Here is a 10,005-nt window from a genome sequence, read left to right as displayed (position 1 = left end):
CAGTTCGGTTGTCATCTGAGACATTATGACTGATGACAGGATGACAAACTGTATCTGGGAAAGTCTACACATTCTAGTTATCAGATTCACATGGAATTGTTTTGGAATTTAAATGTTTGAATATGACACTATTTGCGAAAAGATTCAATGTAATTTTAGCTTCCAAATGAGAGAATTGGGTTTTCATAAGGTTAGAGCTCTGCTCAATCAGTGGCCCGCCCCTGTGAAGAGACATGGGTTATAAACTATGAAACACACCCTTCTCTCCCTCCACTATATAAGCCCTTGATGAAAAGGTAACCTTCGGTTCCGAGTACGCGAGTAGCCTCTGCGTTAAAAGGGCAAATAACTTTCTGTTCCGGGTTCATTAGGGCGACGGTCCGATGTCAGAAGGATTCAGATAACTACAGAACGAAGCCAACCTCAGCGTGAGCTTTGAACTCTTATTCACTACAGAAGTGATGTCTCCTAGCCATTGAGTTAGCAGCGGCCGCTGTATACGTGGGAAAGGACAGACGATGTATCCAGTCTAACACACGACGATACTACAACGTATTCAATTTACCACCAGAGACATTCTTCCGAGGACAGGAAGATCGCTGTTGGTCAACACGGCCAGAATCTACGACCAACCTACCGAAGCGCAGCTCAGAGTAAATATTTATTACATTTTCCTTTTCCAAATGGGTAGTATATTTAGTATGCCTAAGATACTGTATTCACGATAGCTTGGCTTCTCCCTTTGTTCCTCAGTCTTCCCGCTCTTTCACTCAAACCCAACCCCATTTCCTTTGTGTAACCAGCAGTCATGTCGGCTCCGTCCACTAGGGACCTTTTCTTTATGACATCTGCATTCTGTGTATATGTAATTCTGTGTGATTAGTTAGGTATTTAGTAAATAAATAAACCCAATTTTGTATTGCGGATTCAACTTGTTAGCCAGGGTTCGTGAAGATAACCAAGAATTTACAACTTTCAGATGAGACTGAAATAAGGTGTTGACTAATATTGACTGCTATTGATGTAAAATATTACTAGGTCTTTAAGAGTTTATTCGGAAGCTAACAGCTATATAAACACTCTTCATTGGAGCCCCGACTTTCGAGTTAATTACATGATTAGCTCAATCAGGTAATATTAATTACAGAGAAAGGATTTCATAGAATAGCATGTCATATCACTTAATCCGGCATAGCCAAAGACACGACAATTACGATACAACAGGAACTGTAAGAGGAATTCGTGGGAGAAAAGCTGAGTGAATGTTGCTGTAGAAATCGTTCAAAGTCTGGGAATTTCCCAGGAAAACTTTTACTGTTCAGTAGGTACTGGTACTACGGGACTTGGACTTGAAATTAATATATACTCAATGATGCTTAAAGAATATAACTTACAAATGCCTCATGTGTCACATTTGTCATAATGATGAGACGTTGAGTTCCACATCATTTTAATTAAATTGAAACTCACCAAAACAATAAAGAACAAATTAAACGTATAGCTACTGGTATGCACTCAGGCAACTCAATGTAGACAAGATCCCACACCAGAAAGTGGGAAAAAGGGCTGCCTAAATATGCTCCCCAATCAGAGACAACGATAAACAGCTGTCTCTGATTGGGAACCATATCAGGCCAACATAGAAATACAAAACATAGAATGTACAAAAACTAGAGTACCCACCCTAGTCACACCCTGACCTAACCAAAATACATAGAAAAACACGGATATCTAAGGTCAGGGCGTGACAGTACCACCCCCCCCCCCCCCCCCCCCCCCCCAAAATGTGCAGACTCCCGGACGCAAACCTGAACTTATAGGGGAGGGTGCAGGTGGGCATCTACCCTCGGTGGCGTCTCCGGTTTGGGACGCAGTCCCCACTCCCTATACTGATCCCTCCGCTTCTGTGGAACGTCGCCGGAGGCCCCGGACTAGGGACCGTCGCCGGAGGTTCCAGACTGAGGCCTGATGCGTGGGACCGGTACAGGTGGCACCGGGCTGATGACACGCACCTCAGGGCAAGTGCGGGGAGGAGGCACAGGACGTACTAGACTGTGGAGGCGGAATGGAGGCCTGATGAGTGGCACCGGACTGAAGACACGCACCTCAGGGCGAGTGCGGGGAGGTGGAACAGGACACACTGGGCTGTGAAAGCGCACTGGAGACACGGTGCGTAGAACCGCATAACATGATGCCTGAACAGTGACACACACCCCAGGGCGAGCGTGCGGAGGAGACACAGGACGCACCGGACTGGGGAGGCCATTGGAGGCCAGATGCATGAACCCAGTGCACATGACACCGGACTGGTGTCAAGCTCCTCAGCACGCCCGCTCTGCAGTGCTCTCAATGCTAGCACTTCTCTCCGGAATCTTGCGTCAGCTCCTCACTCGTCTCCCTGACTGGCTCTGGTTCAGCCCTCGGCTCTGCCTACCACTCCGTGTGCCTCCCCAAAATATTTTTTTTGAGGCTGCCTCTCTTGCTGTGCTGTGATACCTGGTATTGCCGCCGTTCCTCCCTCGCTGAATCCGCCTGTTTCCACGGCAGACTCTCATGTCCTGCCATTCCCTCCTCCCATGTCCATGAAGTCCTCCACTCCGGGGCACGCTGCTTGGTCCGTTGGTGGTGGGATCTTGTCACATTCGTAGTAATGATGAGACCAAGGAGCAGCGTATGTTGAGTTCCACATAATTTTAATGAAATTGAAACTCACCAAAACAATAAAGAACAAATGAACCCTGCCGTTACTGGTATGCACTCAGGCAACTCAATATAGACAAGATCCCACACCAGAGAGTGGGGAAAAGGGCTAACTAAATATGATCCTAAATCAGAGACAACCATAAACAGCTGTCTCTGATTGGGAACCACATCAGGCCAACATAGAAATACAAAACATAGAATGTACAAAAACTAGAGTACCCACCCTAGTCACACCCTGACCTAACCAAAATATATAGAAAAATAGGGATATCTAAGGTCAGGGCGTGACATCATGAGCTTAGTTCAACTGTCCTACCCCATCAGAACCCAAAATACAGGTTTATTTTACATTGTTTACAAACACTATATAGCCTCAAAACATGGTTAAAGGCCCAGTGCAGAAATATTTCCCCCCTATGTTTTATATATATTTCCACACTATGAGGTTGGAATAATACTGTGAAATTGTAGAAATGATGATAATGCCCTTTAAGTGTAAGTGCTGTTTGAAAAGACCACCTGAAATCTCTGCCTGTTTTGCTGGGATGGAGTTTTGACCTGCCTGGTGACATCACCTAGCAAAATTCTTGCTTGAGAATTTGCCATTTGCTTAGAAGCTATTTTTGTTTTAAATTAAAATGTTCAAAAGGAAACAATCACAGTAAGGTATTTAATTGTAATCAATACATGATTTAAATTGAGATAAAAAATAGCTGCATTGGACCTTTAAGGGCTCCTCTTTTCAACCCTTACTGTGGAAATTCAGTGTTACAGAATGATTGAAATTTAAGGTGATGTTCCTGCGTTAGCGGTGACAGCATTCACGGTAAATACTGCATATGTCGGCACAATCGGAAATGACCTTTACATTTATATTGCGCAATCTGTAATGCTTCAGCAATACAAGTTGAATAGAGCCCAAAACTATCATTTTGATATCATGCATCCTTGCATTCATAGCTCTGTCTATACATTTGAAAGTGGTTACATTTCTCCAAGCCCATCCTTCAGATTTTTACCAAAACACAGGCATGGTGGCCACTTTGTTATTGTTTCCATTAAGGATTCTAGCTTTAATACTACAGTACTCTCTGCCAGACTGCAGGATTTGCTTGATTCATGACGCGGGTGACTGGGGTCCCTGATTATACTAGTGTTGAGTTTTATTTTTGCCACTGTTTAATTGACTCAGGGACGAGAGTTGTTGATGATGAGCGAAGTGTCCTGAGGGCGCTCTAAGGATGTTTTATCTAAGAGTTGATTATCATAATGCAAACCAGGCTCTCTTTACTGCTCCTGATAGAGAGCTGACTGTAATCTGATTCAAATGAATCTTTTACCTCCAAACACTTATCTTAAGAGTAGACTTCTAAGTAACCATTAATAAGAGACTATTATGGGATGATCCTCACAATAATCAGGGTGATAAGCTAATGGTATCCATAAATATTCTGAATTCAGTCATAAATGACTAAACCAACACAGTGGGCTTGTGGTTAGAGTGTCTGCACTGAGATAGGAAGATTGGGGGTTCCATCCATGGTCAAGTCAGACCAGGGATTGAACCTCATGCCTCTCTGCTTGGCACTCTGCATTAAGGAAATGGGTTGAGGTCCTGCGACCGACTAGCGTCATGTCCATGGGGTGTAATTGCTCCTGTCCCTATGTGTCGTTCTGGCTTGGACAAAGCTTACTTGTCTAAGGCTTACTATTTAGAATTATTAGGAATACCTGTCATGTGCTATTTAGCAGTAAAAGTTTCCATGTGTAAACTCAACATGTCTGAATGTTCCTGACCTGAACCCTCTATCTTCCAGATCCCATATAGGCCTAACAATGTAGAACAGTGAGAGGGTGAGAGAAAAGGTCTTGAAAAGACCACGGAAAACCCTGGAATAGCTGAGTCAAACGTTAATTATGCCTTAAAATGATACTAAACGGGAGATTACATGCACCACTTGCTAAAAGAAGCTTATTTGCAACACAAAACCCACATACATAAACCAGCGATTTAGCTGATCTCACGTTGATACTGGGCAGCTGCAACTTTCCTAGTCTAGGCTATCTATTCCCATCCCAGTTGAAATCAGGGGATCGGAAACCGTAAGGTTGATGAATGTAAAATACCAGTATAGGATTAGTAGGTTTACACTTCATTCAAACGTTTCATCTTAAATGACCTAATAATATTTGTGCCATTTGAAATAACCTTGTTAGACTACATTTTAATTTAAAATAATAGATTCTACTCAATCATAATTGGGTTGATTTAGTTACACATTTCAAATATGGAGAGTGCGGGGATATTTCCCCACCCTCAATCTTGATAAGAAATGACACAACTTTTCAAGACAAGTTATATTTAAATCGATTACATAAATGGGAACAAAAAGAACAGAGTCGGCTACACCAAAGAGTTTTCCATTCATAAAACATGTAGGGTAAATTGCCACAGTAGATTTTCCATGGTAAATGAGGAAATACTTTATTTCAGTTGCATGAAATGATTGTCAAATAGTTACCCCCCCGAAAATCTGGTTGCAATTGAGACAAGATGTGCGGGTGATTTGTGCAAATTGATGGTTTAACAATGGATTACCCTGTGTTAAATCGGTGGCCAATTGTGGTTGCAATAGGCCTATTTTAACAATATTTCCTCTTCACTTTGCGCCTCAATTCATCATCTTTGGTTGAAGAGCGAGGTAGCAACATTCCTTTCCCTAAACAATGGACAGGATACATGTGTCCTTCTTATGGCTGCAATCCCGTTAACGGGATCGATATGACAACAGCCAGTGAAAGTGCAGGGTGCCAAATTCAAAACAGAAATCTCATAATTAAAATTCCTCAAACATACATGTATCTTATACCGTTTTAAAGGTAATCTTGTTGTTAATTCAACCACAGTGTCCGATTTCAAATATGCTTTACAACGAAAGCACCACAAACGATTATGTTAGGTCACCACCAAACCACAGAATAAACACAGCTATTTTTCCAGACAAAGATATGAGTCACAAAAAGCACAAATAGAGATAAAATTAATCACTAACCTTTGATGATCTTCATCAGATGACACTCATAGGACTTCATGTTACACAATACATGTATGTTTTGTTTAATAAAGTTAATATTTAATATAAAACAAATCTGAGTTTACATTGGCGCTCACTAGTTCCAAAAACATCCAGTGAGTTTACATAGCTACATCGATTCAACAGAAATACTCATCATATATGTAGATGATAATACAAGTTATACACATGGAATTATAGATATACCTCTCCTTAATGCAACAGCTGTGTCAGATTTCAAAAAAACTCTACGGAAAAAGCAAACCATGCAATAATCTGAGACGGCGCTCAGAAAAATAATAAAATTAGCCGCCATGTTGGAGTCAACAGAAACCAGAAAAAACAAATATTCCCTTACCTTTGATGATCTTCTTCAGAATGCACTCCCAGGAATCCTAGTTCCACAATAAATGCTTGATTTGCTCGATAATGTCCGTTATTTATGTCCAAGTAGCTACTTTTTTTAGGGCGTTAGGTACACATATCCAAACACTCGTGCAGGTCGAGCATTACTTCGGACAAAAACTTCAAAAAGTTATATTACAGGTCGAAGAAACATTTTAAACTAAGGTCAAACTTGACAGAGGTTGAAGAATTTAAAAATAGTGTGCAAATGTTTCACAATCCAGGTGTGCAAAGCTCTTAGAGACTAACATCTGTAATCACTACCAAATATGATTCTAACATGTATTGACTCAGGATATCAGGTATGGAGGTAAGACCCAGATGCAGACACATCGAATAAACAATGGTTTAAGGTCAGGGTAGGCAGAGGTCAAAAATCCAGAGGTGGGGCAAAGGGACAGGTCGGCAGGCAGGGTCAGAGTCAGGACAGGCAAGAATCAAAACCAAGAGGGCGAGAAAAAGAGAGACTGGGAAAAGCATGAGGTGAGGACAAAAACACTGGTTGACTTGACAAACTGGCAACAGACTTCACAGGTATAAATACACAGGGGAAAATGGGGAAGATGGGCGACACCTAGAGGGGGGTGGAGACAATCACATAGACAGGTGAAACAGATTAGGGTGTGACACAGGAGTGTGAATACTATGTAAATGAAATATTTCTGTACTTAATTTTCAATACATTTGCAAACATTTCTAAAAACATGCATTCACTTTATCATTATGGGGTACTGTGTGTAGATGGGTGAGAATTATTATTTTTTAAATCCATTTTGAATTCAGGCTGTAACACAACAAAATGTGTAATAAGTCAAGGGGTATGAATACTTTTTGAAGGCACTGTATATAAACTTGGTGAACTTTTCTCAACCCTCAAAACTCACTGTTCAGTGTCTAAAAATGTCAGGGCCAAATTGTCAGATACTTAACACACAGGAATTCTCTTGGTTGCTTAGCCTCTGATTATAAAAGTGGGGATATGCTGGTATTGAAACTAGTGAGTGTCAGTAGCCTTTAAACCCACTCTTCCCTGTGGTCTAGGTCCCTCTAGGTCGTGTAAGGTTATAGAGGCCAGTTAGTGGATCAGAAGTGTAGGAGGTAGTGCTTTCAACTGTGTGCGAGAGGGCAATAGTTCATGATTGGTAATGTATGGAACTGTGAACCTTCCCTCAAAGAGTTGCATGCAAGCAGGGGGGACTAGGTGATTTGGAGGCTCCAGGCAGAGTCCAGTCTGAGGTTTGACATGCCGTGCTCGTTTTGGCCAGACAGCATCAGACACATGGCCTCTGCCTCGACGACTATGGCAGTATTATCAACAGCACCTGTCTTTTTACTGAAGAAATTAGATAACTAAAATATCTGCTTACCTAAGTAATGTATTTTTTCAATTATGCCCAGCTCACCCTTGATGATACAATATGTGAGGCCTGACGCAACTGCCTCTTCTGCCTAATGGTAAGCCAACCGCTGCACACAAGGGCTCCACTGTTGACCATGAAGGAGATCAGAGTTGTTCAGAAGACTGTGATTATATCAGAACTTGCTGTCTGTGTTTAAATGTGTATTTAAAATGGGTACAAACTTTAACACAAAGTACTAATTATGCCTGATGTTCTCTTTATAATAGTTGCATCACTTGTAGTGTTGCAGTTGTTTGTCAGTGTATCCTTGCAAGAAAAGACAACACAATTACAAAAGATCACACAGATGTCAAGTGTACAGAGCAAGTCTCGTAGTAACAATGATGAGGGAGAGCACTTTATCAGTAGGCCCCTGAGGAACCCGGACTAGGCTAGACTATGTGTTGGATAAGGTGATGACACGAACAAGCTATGGAGTCTAAGCGCCAATGTGCTGCAAGAAACCATGAGGCCTAGCCCTTGATCCGGGGGCGAGGGACTGTTAATATAACTAGCACAGCAGGAACATGAAGCACACACTGAGACTAGTAGAGCGTATTGTACCCTGACAGGGACATTGATATTTTAACTTGACAGAGGTGCACCCACCACGTCACTCTGTTACCGATTGCTTTAAAAATGCCTTCTTAATCCTCAAACATGAAGGTTGTGTTTTCATTGACAAATGGCTTCGAAATCGTGTTGAGTCATTCTGGTAGTGGAATAGGATTGGTTAACCATTTCCTGTTGCTATGCACATGCACTTGTAATGAAATAGCTACATTATAGAAGAGTGGCTAAAGTACATTTTCAATGATCAAGTATGAATTGAATCTTCCCATCTGTCATAACAGCCTCTGGGTTGAGGTAAGCTACTCTATTCTCCTGAGATCAATGGTTCCGTCACCCCACTGTTTAATTTAGGGAATTGGACAACCTGCTGTCAACAGAGATAGATGTTGAAGTACCAAGAACCACAGCGAGTCATTTTTGTACATGTGGCAGCGGAAGAGCGCACCTCCTTCTTGGAATTTCATTATGTCAAAATGGCCCTCTCCTCTGTTCTCCTCAGTTCTCAACAGTAGGTGATGATGAGTTTACAGAATATTACATCCTACTGTGGAGCCAAATGGACATATTCATATTGCACCTATTGTGTCTCCCTCTAGACTAACATCAAGAAGCTCAATTTAGTTCAGAATTTGATATCTCACAATACTAGCCTAAATGCTGTCTCTTGTATATTGCTAAACAACGGGGAGGTATTGCTCCTATCAAGCTAGGCTTTCGAGACATTTTGGTGAAAAGCTGAGCAAGGAGTAAAATCATTGATTTGTGATAATGTGAGTGTGAGTTTTTGTAACATTGACTCTACATACAATAATGAGAGACAATTGATATGGGTACTCACAGTACTTGGAGGGGAAATATTCATTGTGCCAGTGGATGAGTGGGCACATGAGAGGAGGCTTCAGTTCATGTCAGGAGAAAGTTGACAATGGTAGTGGAGTGGAATAGTCATCACCTCTTAATAAGGGAACAGGAGAAATGTAAATACAAATAGTAGATACATTCCATTACAGCTGCACCATCATAGGTTTGAACAACAAGTTTCTCTGTGAAGTTAAACTCAGACATCTCAAAATTCATAAAGTCAAACACAGACTGCGCATCTCGCCCACTTCACACATCAAAGTGGCCCAAGAAACATTCCTGATAAAGCCCTGATCATCAACATACCTGACAATAACAACTGCAAGCAGAATGGTGGCACCATTAGTTCCAGAGCAGTTGGGTAATTTTTAACAGTTGATCAGACTGAAAAATCGGCTCGTTTTCATCCGATACAGCATGTCAGATTTCTAATGTTTAGGTGTAGCCTAGGCTGCTGCAACATTTATGTCATGAGTTTTTGCTTGTGTATGTCCGGAGTGATTGTGTTATCTTTGCTGAATAAATAACGGAGGAACGTTGAAAGCCTACCTGAGCACACGCAAAATGCTCAGCTGAACGATTGATGTTTTTAAGGTCACTGCACCCCCTTCGACCAAGGCTGAGACTTTCCAAAAAGCAGGCAAGCCCAGCAATACAGGCGGTCTGGTGAAAGGCTCCCTGTTAACCAGCAATAATTGTGATTGAAGTTAGTATTGAATGCCCTCATCTTTTAATCTGTCTTCATGAAACTGATCTCAGGCAGAGGTCGACCCTCACTTTTAATTCTCACATTTTCCTTGCATCCCAGAGAATGAAAGGGGTTCTTCAACAAAATGTCCACAAAATTTCGGCAGTGTTGGCCATTCTAACATTCTGCCGGAGAAAATTGCACACTTGTGCTGGTAGCTAGCTAGCTACTGAAGTTTGCAAGCAAATTTAAATAAATTACACTAACTGAACACGGACGTGGTCATAATTACCATGTATAT

This window comes from Oncorhynchus mykiss, chromosome 6 (assembly GCF_057628025.1).
Source record: "Oncorhynchus mykiss isolate SJ-2025 chromosome 6, ASM5762802v1, whole genome shotgun sequence".
NCBI classification, from domain to species: domain Eukaryota; kingdom Metazoa; phylum Chordata; class Actinopteri; order Salmoniformes; family Salmonidae; genus Oncorhynchus; species Oncorhynchus mykiss.
This window is presented reverse-complemented; position numbering follows the sequence as displayed.